This window comes from Theropithecus gelada, chromosome 7b (genome assembly GCF_003255815.1).
Source record: "Theropithecus gelada isolate Dixy chromosome 7b, Tgel_1.0, whole genome shotgun sequence".
Lineage (NCBI taxonomy): Eukaryota > Metazoa > Chordata > Mammalia > Primates > Cercopithecidae > Theropithecus > Theropithecus gelada.
The window spans coordinates 75706940-75717591 of record NC_037675.1 but is presented as its reverse complement, the minus strand read 5'-3'; positions in this window follow the sequence as shown (position 1 = coordinate 75717591).

Here is a 10652-nt window from a genome sequence, read left to right as displayed (position 1 = left end):
TTTTTTTTTTTTTTTTTTTTTTTTTTGAGACGGAGTTTCACTCTTGTTGCCTAGGCTGGAATGCAATGGCACAATTTTGGCTTACTGCAACCTCTGCCTCCTGAGTTCAAGTGATTCTCCTGCCTCAGCCTTCCAAATACTTGGGATTACAGGCACCCACCACCATGCCTGGCTTTTTTTTTTTTTTTTTTTTTAAAGAGAGACAGGGTTTTGCCATGTTGGTCAGGCTGGTCTTGAACTCCTGACCTCCAGTGACCCACCCACCTCGGCCTCCCAAAATGCTGGGATTACAGGTGTGAGCCAATTGACATTAAAGTCAATGACTTTAAGACTTCTACCATGTCACCAGAAGATAAGAATTTTCAGCTCAATTATGTTATGAGACCGCTGTTTGTAAGTGAACTGTCATTGACAGAAACAACATTATGTGGCACATAACTGTATTTAGGAGTAGAATTTCTAGGTCATAGAGGATGTATATATTCATCTACTAAACTATCTTTAATAGATATTGCCAGACAATTTTCCAACGTGGGGGTACCAATTCACCCTCCCATCTGAGGCACCAGAGGTTTTTAACATCCTGCAGGTGATTCTAATATTCAGCTAAGGCTAAGAACCACTGCCTTACAGTGTTGATGATAACTTCAGGGAGGGCTCTGATGGAGAGCTATGAGAACCTGTAATGACGAGGCTTGATCCAGGAAGGTAAGAAGGAAGAGGTCCCAGGAGGGATGCTTGGTCGATCTCTGAGGGTTCACTCTAAGAGGCCAGACGGTAAGGAAGGCTAGCATTGCGCACAGGGGGAGTGGTTGCAGACTGTGGGGCAGAGAGGCAGGCAGGGGCTAGAAAAGGCCAGGCCTACAAGACCATGTCAAAGATTATCTTTTTATCTTTTTATTTGGAAATAAGGCTGGGTGTGGTGGCTTACGCCTGTAATCCCAGCACTTAGGGAGGCTGAGGCGGGTGGATCACTTGAGGTCAGGAGTTAGAGACCAGCCTGATCAATATGGGGAAACCCCATCTCTATTAAAAAAAAAAAAAAAAAAAAAAAAAAAAAAGGCCAGGCACGGTGGCTCACACCTGTAATCCCAGCACGCTGGGAGTCCAAGGCAGTGGATCACCTGAGGTCAGGAGTTCGAGACCAGCCTGGCCAACATGGTGAAACCCTGTCACTACTAAAAATACAAAAAAATTAGTTGGGCATGGTGGCACACGCCTGTAATCCCAGCTGCTCAGGAGGCTGAAGCAGGAGAATCACTGGAATCTGGCAGGCTGAGGTTATAGCTAACTGAGATCACATCACTACATTCCAGCCTGGGCAACAGAGCAAGACTCCATCTCAAAAAATAAATAAATAAAATAAAATCATTTTGAAATAATTTTAAGCCAATAGAAAAGTTGTAAAAATAATAGAGAAGTCCCATGTATCCTTTACACAACTTCCCCTTATGTTAAAACTCACATAAGTATCATAAAATGATCAGAACCAGGAAAATAGCAGTACAATATTACTAACCAAACTATAGTGCTTAATCACATTTCACCAGTTTTCCCCCAGTGTCTTTTTCCTGTTTCAGGATCCAATCTAGGGTCCACGTTGCATTTAGTTGCTGTCTCCCTCATCTCCTCCAACATATGTCATTTCCTCAGGTTTGCCTCATAACCTTGACATATTTTAAGAGTACTGGTCAGTTAGGATGTAGAGTGTCTTGCAATTTTGGCTTGTCTGACATTTTCTCAGGATTAGATCAAGGTTATAAATTTCTGGCAAGAATTCCACAGAAGTTATCTTAGTACTGGCACTGTTAACCTCAATCACTTCGTTTCCTTGGCGTCTTCCAGGTTTTCCCTTTGCAAAGTGACTGTTTTGACATTTTTACTGAGAAAAAAGGGATGGCATTGAAGGATTTGAAGGAAGGGAAGTAACTTTAGATTTATGTTTTAAAAATCCCGTGCCAGTTGCAACATGAAGAACAGATTAGAAGGGGCTAGAATGTATGTGGAGAAGATTGGTTGGGAGTATACTGCGGTCTAATAGGTGATGGTGGAAGTGGAGAGAAGTAGGTAGATTCTAGAGATGTTTAGAAGTATGCTGGCCGTGTGTGGTGGCTTATGCCTGTAATCCCAGCACTTTGGGAGGCTGGGAAGCAGGAGGATTACTTGAGTCCAAGAGTTCAAGACCATGTTGGGCAACATATTGAGAGTCTATAAAAAAAAATTTTTTTAATTAGCTGGGCATGGCTAGGCACAGTGGCTCACCCTTCTAATCCCAGCACTTTGGGAGGCTGAAGCGGGTAGATCACCTGAGGTCAGGAATTCAAGATCAGCCTGGCCAACATGGTGAAACCCTGTCTCTACTGAAAATACAAAAAATCAGCTGGGCGTGGTGGTGGGCACTTGTAATCCCAGCTACTCAGGAGGCTGAGGCAGGAGAATCGCTTGAACCCAGGAGGCAGGGGTTGCAGTGAGCCAAGATCACAACATTGCACTCCAGCCTATGTAACAACAGCAAAACTGTCTCTCAAAAAAAAAAAAAAAAAAAAATTACCTGGGTGTGGTGGTGCACACCTGTGGTCCCAGCTACTCAGGAGGCTGAGGTGGGAGGATCACTTCAGCCCAGGAGGTTGAGGCTGCTCCAGCCAGGGAGACAGAGTGAGACTCTGTCTCATAAAAAAGAGTATCTAGAGATATTTAAAACCAGAGGGTAGGCCGGGCGCGGTGGCTCACGTCTGTAATCCCAGCACTTTGGGAGGCCGAGGCGGGTGGATCACGAGGTCAGGAGATCGAGACCATCCTGGCTAACACTGTGAAACCTCGTCTCTACTAAAAAATACAAAACAAAATTAGCCGGGCGTGGTAGCGGGTGCCTGTAGTCCCAGCTACTCGGGAGGCTGAGGCAGGAGAATGGCATGAACCTGGGAGGCGGAGCTTGTAGTAATCATGCCATTGCACTCCAACCTGGGTGACAGAGCAAGACTTCGTCTCAAAAATAAATAAATAAATAAATAAATAAATAAAAATAAAAACCAAAGTCTTGCCAGGCACAATGACTCATGCCTGTAATCCCAGCACTTTGGGAGGCCAAGGTGGGCAGATCACCTGAGGTCAGGAAATCGAGACCATCCTAACACGGTGAAACCCGTCTTTGCTAAAAACACAAATAATTAGCCAGGTGTGGTGACACACACCTGTAATCCCAACTTCTCAGGAGGCTGAGACAGGATCACTTGAATCACTTGAACCCGGGAGGCGGTGGTTGCAGTGAGCCAAGATCACGCCATTGCACTCCAGCCTGGGCAACAACAGCAAAACTCTGTATCAAAAAAAAAGAAAAAAAAAACCAAAGTCTTATTGCATATGTGTCTTTCAATGGCAAAGTGTCATTGTAAAAGGGTTCTGTCTTTATCTCCAATAAAGTGAAATATGATTGTCACCTAAAATTCTGAATGAGGACATAAAATTACAAACTACACTTACTGGACCCTGAGAATCCTTGAACTTAGAATTAAGAACCAGTTATGTAGTCAAATGTTTATAAACAATTCCAGGGGGCCTAGGTCTTACCAAGCTTTGTAACCTTCCTCTCCCTCACCCTCAGACCTCAACAAATGTGGATGGAATGAATGAAATACCAAACATGTCAAAGAGTCCGGGCATGGTGGCTCATGCCTGTAATTTCAGCACTTTGGGAGGCTGAGGCGGAAGGATTGCTTGGGCCCAAGGGTTTGAGATGAGCATGGACAACATAGTGAGGCTGCCTTCCTATCTCTGCCCTCCCCTGCCAGCTCTCTCTGCATGACTCTATTTAAAAAAACAAACAGGCTGGGCATGGTGGCTCACGCCTGTAATCCCAGCACTTTGGGAGGCCAAGGCAGACAGATCACGAGGTCAAGAGATCGAGACCATCCTGGCTAACATGGTGAAACCCCATCTCTACTAAAAATACAAAACCTTAGCCAGGCGTGGTGGTGTGCACCTGTAGTCCCAGCTACTTGGGAGGCTGAGGCAGGAGAATTGTTTGAACCCAGGAGGTGGAGGTTGCAGTGAGCTGAGATTGTGCCACTGCACTCCAGCCTGGGTGACAGTGTCTCAGAGACTCTGTCTCAAAAAGAAGCAAAACAAAGAAAACACAAGTCAAAGACACTTGGTTCCCTCCTATTTCCATGAAGATGAGCTCTGAGGATCAGTGGACGTTGCGGCCATCAGTCTTTGTCCTGGATACTGCCATGCAACCCAGTTATGCCCTCCTTGTTGTGCACCAATTCTATTTTTTGTCTTTTTTCGGGTGTGTGTGTGTGTGTGTGTGTGTGTGTTTTGTTTGGTATTAGATTCGAGTTTTTTTTTTTTTTTTTTTAGACAGAGTCTCACTCTGTCACCAGGCTGGGGTGCAGTGGCACAATCTCAGCTCTCTGCAACCTCCGCCTCCCAGGTTCAAGCGATTCTTCTGCCTCAGCCTCCCGAGTAGCTGGGATTACAGGCATGCGCCACCATGCCCAGCTAATTTTTGTATTTTTAGTAGAGACGGGGTTTTACCATATTGGCCAGTCTGGTCTCAAACTCCTGACCTCGTGCTCTGCCTGCCTCGGCCTCCCAAAGTGCTGGGATTACAGGCATGAGCCATTGTGCCTGGCTTTTTTTTTTTTTTAGACAGGGTCTCACTCTCCCAGACTGGAGAGCAGTGGTACAATCTCGGCTCACAGCAACCTCTGCCTCCTGGGTTCAAGCGATTCTCACGCCTCAGCCTCCCAAGTAGCTGGGATTACAGGCATGCACCACCATGCCTGGCTCATTTTTTTGTATTTTTAGTAGAGACTGGGTTTCACCATGTTGGCCAAGCTGGTCTCAAACTCCTGACCTCAAATGATCCACCACTTCAGCCTCCCAAAGTGCTGGGATTACAGGTGTGAGCCACCACGCCTGGCCTTTTTTTTCTCTTATTTTTAGACACAAGATCTCACTCTGTAACTCCGGCTAGAGTGCAGTGGCTCAATCATAGCTCACTGCAGCCTTGAACTCCTGGCCTCAAGTGATCTTCTGGCCTCAGCCTCCCAAAGCACTAAGATTACAAGCATGCACCACTGTGCCCCAATTTTGTTTTTGGTTTTTGTTGTTGTTGTTGTTTTGAGATGGAGTCTCACTCTGTTACCCAGGCTGGAGTACAGTGGTGCAATCTCAGCTCACTGCAACCTCCACCTCTCAGGTTCAAGCGATTCTCCTGACTCAGCCTCCCAAGTAGCTAGGATTTCAGGCACCTGCCACCACACCCAGCTAAGTTTTGTATTTTTAGTAGAGACAGGCTGGTCTCAAACTCCTGACCTCAGGTGATCTGCCTGCCTCAGACTCCTAGCGTGTTGGGATTACAGGTGTGAGCCACCGTGCCCGGCCCACCCTCCCAATTCTAACTTAAGTGACAACAGATAACTCTGCCCAGTTAAGGCACCCAGAAACTGATCTCGACTGTCAATACCTGCAGGCTGCCACACTGCAGAGGCCCCTGTCTGAGCCAGGATGGGCTGCGGGGGGGCAGGGAGGCAGGTGAAGGAAAGGGAACCAAAAGCCACTCAGCCTGGATGCTCTCCAAATACCTCCCTGATCCCACAGCCTGCACTTCTCCTCCTCCTGGCCCTGGGGGCTGCAGTATGGAGTGGGGTGAGGCATTGGCGAGGACCCGCTGTGGTCTTCCTGCCTTCTGCCAACCCAGTGGTCTCTGCAGGCAAAGGGTGATACGCGAGCAGCTGCTTGCAAGTCTCCTGCTGGCTGCCCTCCTATCTCTGTTCCCCCAGCTCTCTCTGCCTGGCACAGAAGACCTCCTAGAGTTAAGTGGATTTCATGCTATTTTCAAAGTCATTTTTCATGGAATTTTTTTTTTTTTTTTTTTTTTTTTTTTGACAGAGTCTCGCTCTGTCACCCAGGCTGGAGTACAGTGGTGCGATCTCGGCTCACTGCAACCTCCGCCTCCTGGGTTCAAGCTATTCTCCTGCCTCAGTCTCCCGAGTAGCTGGGATTACAGGTGCCTACTACCATACCTGGCTAAGTTTTGTATTTTCAGTAGAGATGGGGTTTCGCCATATTGGCCAGGCTGGTCTCAAACTCTTGACCTTGCGATCCACCCGCCGCAGCTTCCCAAAGTGCTGGGATTACAGGGGAGAGCCACCGCACCTGGCCACATGGAAAAATTTTTATACCATTAAACCTACTTTCTGCTGCTTCTCATCTAAAACCTTCCCTCCTCCTCTTCCATGAGATAAACTAGCAATGGGAACACTTAGGAACCCACTAGTGACACCCTACAGGTAACCTGGGTGTCACTGGCTGGGGCTGGGGAGAAGCAATAACACTAGGAGAAGGTTCTGGTGAGATATCAGGCCAGTGAAAGTGGACAGCCACTGGGCGGGAGCAGGCTCCCCTGCACACACTCTCCGGGCTTTGCTTCTCAGCCTTCCAGCCTCATCCTGACAACTGCCTTGTGGCAAGAGCCCTGTCCCCTAGCTTCCCATCCTCCTGTGACAGCCACCAAACTGGAATGAGTCTTTTACAACCAGTGACTAGGGTCACCTGAGGGGCAATTGAGGCATTTCCCAGAGACTCCCAGGCAGCCAACACTCAAAGAGCTGGCTCATTCTCGGAAAATAGGCCACAAGGTACCAGACACAGATCAGCCAGCATAGCCTTCCTGTGAGCCTGCTGCACCTTTTGCCCATTCCATATGGAAGCCTCTATCACACTGTGTCACACCACAGCTGCTGCAAACTGAGGCCTTTGTGAGGACAAGAGTTGAATACAAACGGCTCTGTCTCCTCAGCTCACAGCACAGAACTCAGCCTCTCAGAGGCTGCTAGATAGGAACCTATTACATCTGCCAGATCCCTCATGAGCAGGGCCGACACAGCCCTTGGCCAAGACTTGGGCTGTCTAGTAGCCTCAGGTGTGACCTGTTATGAAAGCTGTGCTCAGGGGAAAGGATGGGACAGGGATGGGCTAGACCAGTGGAATTCTCTTCCCTGTGATTACCCAGCAGTGTGCAACCTTGTGAAACCTGACTTTGAAAATAGCGTGAAATCCACTCAACTCTCCCTAGGGTCCTGCTGGGATGGAGGTATGGGAACGAGAACGTTCTAGGACGACTCTCAGCTTTCTGGCCAGTTCAACTAAGAACCTGATGCTGCAGAAACCAGGATGAAAAATACTCAGAGAAGTGTGTCCGAGGGGGAATGGGGGGATGAGCCCAGATTGGCAGGCAGTGAGATTGAGGCAATGGTGGGACATCCAGGAGCAGCAGTTGGGATATGAGGTGGCTGCTCAGGACCCAGAAGCCACCAGCAATGCCCTGGGGCCTGAGTGCTGGACTCCAGAGAAACAGTTGGGGAGCAGTTTATGTTGACCTCTTCCTCCAGAGGATAAATGTGGAGATAATTTGTTTTAAATTTTTTTTTTAATTATTCAGTGTTTCACTGGATTTTTTAGGGGGGTGAAGCTTTATATTTAAGATTGTTAAATCTTAACATCATCTGAGTTCAGGAGTTCAAGACCAGCCTGACCAACATGGTGAAAACTTGTCTGTACTAAAAATACAAAATCAGCCAGGCATGGTGGCACACGCCTGTAATTCCAGCTACTCAGGAGGCTGAAGCAGGAGAATTGTTTGAACCCAGGTTGCAGTGAGCCAAGATGGTCCCACTGCACTCCAGCCCGGGCAACAAGAGTAAAACTCTGTCTCAAAAAAAAAAAAAAAAAAAAAAAAAATTGTTAGAAGCACTTGTTACATCACAACTGCACAGAATGTTAGAAGAAGATGCAAAGTTAACCTCACACTTTTTTCCTCCTTTATTCACACACTGTTCATTTCACTGGACTTTCTTTCTACACTGCATCAGAGACAGAAAATGGTGAAGAAAAATACAAATAAGTTCAACAGATGTTGATTTCAAAAATCAGCATGAAGTATTCTTAGCAAATACAGTCAGCACTTGGTATCCCTGCCTTTCTAAGCATATTAGAAAGAAAACAGCTTTTCTACATAATAATAATGTATCCATACTTATGAAATCTTTTCCAAATCAATCAATACTGATATACCATTTTTTATCTTAATTTCTATCAACAGAAGCTAACATTTCTGCCTGTGAGTTCAGGGCTCAGTGCTAGTCTCTGGAAAAAAACACCTTTCAGTCCTGGGACAGGAGTGTCTTTAACCTGGAGGGTAACCTTGAGCAAGAGTATCCATGGGTATTGACTTCCTCCTAGAAAACAGGAGTCAGACTCCCAGGGGTTCTCAAACTGGGCTCACCTAGCACTGTGTGCAGGGTATTATCCTATAGGCATTACTGTAATCCCATCTTACAGATGGGAAAAGTGAGGCACAGCAAAGTTATGTAAGTCATCCGTGTGCATATACTGCCTCTCCAATGTCTAAGGTTGGAGTCAGCAGGTGTGAATGGGGCCCTGGAATCCACACTCCTAATAAGCTCCCGCGGAGACTGCAATCCAGGTAGTTTTTAGACCCCACTGTGAGATACCGCTCCAGGCATCAGAGGATTTGCTCTGGTTTGAGAGTGCAGGCAAAAGAGGAAACAGGAGAATCCAGAACCCCAATAAGGGTAGTTCTCAGGAAGTTGCTACCACCCTCTGATGGCCAAAGCAGTAAGGCAGGTACACAGCTGGTTGGGAAATCAGAGCCGGGTGCCTATTGGGAACCCAGACAGAGATTTTGTCTGTTGCTGCACCCGATTGCCATCTGCTGGCTATACGTGGCTATTGCAGGCCAGACGGGCGCATCCCCAGTCCAACCCGTCCATCAAATGTTAAATGGTTACATGGTGGTGGGGATTCAGTGAAGACTCCAGGGCTCAGTCCAGAGTCTCAACAATGCCATTTGTGGGAGGGAAAAAAGCATGCAGGGGAAAAGGTCAGTCTGAATGAGGGGCTGGTGGGGAGAAATAAGCCGGAGAGGAAAGTAGGGGCCAGAATCAGGTGGGCCTCAATACAGAGTTAGGATTTTGTGCTGAGGGCTATGGGAAATCCAGCAGTGAGTTAGACTTTCAGTAGGATCATCCTGGCCTGTCAGGAAGAACTAGGATAGTTTGAGTGGAGGCAGAGTCAGTTTGAAAACTGTTCCAGTATCAAAGATGAGAAACAGATGCTGGTATAGATTAGGGGGTAGTTGTGGGGATGCAGAAAAAATGGTCCATAAGAAATATGGAGGAATTGGGGTTGATTAGGTCTGATAAAACCAAATCCCAAAGGAAAACAGCAGAAAAGGGATAGAGACCCCATTTCACTTATTCCTTCTTTCAACACATTTTAGCACCTATGATGCCAGGAACAAATCTACCTGCTGGGAACACAGTGGTGTGAGCAAGTCAGGGAAAAACCCAGATTTTCATGGAGCTTGTGTTCTGCTGGGGAGGTGGGCAATAATCAAATAAGCAAATAAACAAGAGAAACATCAGATGGGAGTAAACACCCTGAGAATGAAAAGGGTGGTGCGATGGTGACCCTCAGAGATCTGAACGGTGAGAAGTCTGCCATGTAAATATGACAGGGAAAAGCATCCTAGATCATAGGAGCAAATGCAAGGGCCCTTAGAGCAGAAACAACTGTTCAAGACCAGAGGCAGCTGGTTTGGCTGTAGCATGGTGGGTTACGGCCAGCATGGAGCAAGGAGCAGAGAGTCAGGGGCAGATTATCTGGGCTTTGTAAAGCAGCACAAGGAATTCTAGGAGCAAAGGGAAGCCACAGACACATTTTAGGCAGGAAAGTGATAAATCCGATTTCTCTGGCTGCTCTATGGAGAATGGGTTGTATAGGGGCCAGGCATGGCGGCTCATGTCTATAATCCCAGCACTTTGAGAGGCTGAGGCAGGCAGATCTCTTGAGGTCAGGAGTTTGAGACCAGCCTGGCCAACATAGTGAAACCCCGTCTCTACTACAAAGACTAAAATTAGCCAGGCATGGTTGCACATGCCTGTAATCCCACCTACACGGGTGGCTGAGGCATGAGAATTGCTTGAACTCAGGAGGTGGAGGATGCAGTGAGCTGAGATTGTGCCACTGCATTCCAGCCTAGGTGACAGAGCGAGACTCTGACTCAAAAAAAAATAAAAATAATGGTGGCCGGGCGCGGTGGCTTACGCCTGTAATCCCAGCACTTTGGGAGGCCGAGGCGGGCGGATCACAAGGTCAGGAGATCGAGACCACGGTGAAACCCCATCTCTACTAAAAATACAAAAAATTAGCTGGACGCGGTGGCGGGCGCCTGTAGTCCCAGCTACTCAGGAGGCTGAGGCAGGAAAATGGTGTGAACCTGGGAGGCGGAGTTTGCAGTGAGCCGAGATCGCGCCACTGCACTCCAGCCTGGGGAACAGAGCGAGACTCCATCTCAAAAATAAAAATAAAAATAAAAATAATGGGTTGCAGCACTTTGGGAGGCCGAGGTGGGTGAATCACAAGATCAGGAGTCCAAGACCAGCCTGGCCAAGGTGGTGAAACCTCATCTCTACCAAAAATACAAAAATTAGCCGGGCATAATGGTGGGTGCCTATAGTCCCAGCTACTCGGGAGGATGAGGCAGAGAACTGCTTGAACCCGGGAGGTGGAGGTTGCAGTGAGCCAAGATCACGCCACTGCACTACAGCCTGGGCAACAGAGTG